The following is a 1,663-nucleotide window of genomic DNA, read 5'->3' on the forward strand; positions in this document are numbered from 1 at the left end:
AAACTAACAATATTATTCAAGTTATCTTTAATTATAATAACATTATCATGATAATAATTTATTGCACTTCCACATCATAATATTAAACATAAAATATTCATGAAATCGTGATAACCACATCGTGAATTGATTTAAGATAATATATGGACAAAGTAAAAACAGTATTATAATATTATTATATTTACGGTTGAAAATATACATTTTTAAATGGCAAAAGGCTAAAAAGAATTATCTCGAAATGTTAAAAAATCTATAGAAATATATAATATTTATATATATATATATATATGTAATTGACAACACCATACACCATTGACATCCTGCCGTCTGTATACGCTTTCATCTTATTGAATTAAGTTATTACTTATATTCTTCAATTAAAAAAAGTAAATTTACAGTGCAATGGGGTATAGCGTCATATTTTAATATTTTATTATATTACTATAGTATATTATTTAATAATTATTATTATAATATTTGAAATATTTCATTAGGTACCTACTACAAAAATGACCGGAAAATGACCCATGACAGTGGTGTAGCTAAATAGCCTAAACAGGACGCCGTGTTATGATAATTTTATTTCTGAAATAATACCCAATTTTTCAATATTTATGCAAATACATGTTTAGAATAGTTTACGGCTTCCAGGCATATTTGAGTTACAAACAACCGGAGGTGGATAGCGGACTCTATCTCCAGACACCGTGAATGCCCGAAGAGAAGTACCGCCCGAAACCGAGGTTTGAACCGGCGATGGTGCGCGTCGTGACCGACCCCTTAGTCCGATCGGCCACTCTAACTATTAGTTTCTATTACCTATGGAAATTAAGACAACTGCGGGTTATGGAAGCCTAATCATTGATTCGAGAATTTATTTTTATAGATTTGTGAGAAAATTCTTTAGGTTGTATTAATTTTAATATATTATGTAATTAAATTATACGACTATAAACTAATAATTAATTTGGTACACCTATCAAATACTATCTGTTCATATTAAGAATGAATCACTCGGCTGACAAAAATTTACGTTGATTTTTTCAGTCCAAGGGGAAAGTAGGAATGAGCTGCATTTTTGTACATATATTATAATATGTAAACCTATAATTCTTAAAAATAACGATTTAAGAACTACCCTCTTAATCTTCACAACTTATTTTATTAATATTATATTATGTTATGCAAGGTCATACTATAGTATAAAATATATTTATAATATAATATATAGATTGTCTGATAAAAATTTACTATTAGGAAAATGGCAAGCGTAAGAAAAACTACATTACAATATTAAGCTTACAATTTTACAATAATGTGTTTTTTTTTTTGTGGGTTCTTAAATTTGTACGTAAATTCACAATAATTTTTTATGAGCTTCTAAAGTCAGAATTGTCTTGTTGACTTTTCTGTTGCCTGGATTAAAAATTCTGATTCGTAGCAGTATATTATCAGGTAGGCAATCTACCTTCGGTAAATCGCAGACCCCGTGCTGTTTGTACCTAACTTTATAGTTTAACTTTAAAGTATCAAAGTTATACCAAGTATGTCACCGAACTCTTCCTAAACGGTGGACTAATTTTATGTGACCCGACGAAAATATGTTTTTAATTTTGATTTTCGTAATTACCCATAATGCGCGTTTAGTTCGTATACAATATAG

This window comes from Acyrthosiphon pisum, chromosome A2 (assembly GCF_005508785.2).
Source record: "Acyrthosiphon pisum isolate AL4f chromosome A2, pea_aphid_22Mar2018_4r6ur, whole genome shotgun sequence".
NCBI lineage: Eukaryota > Metazoa > Arthropoda > Insecta > Hemiptera > Aphididae > Acyrthosiphon > Acyrthosiphon pisum.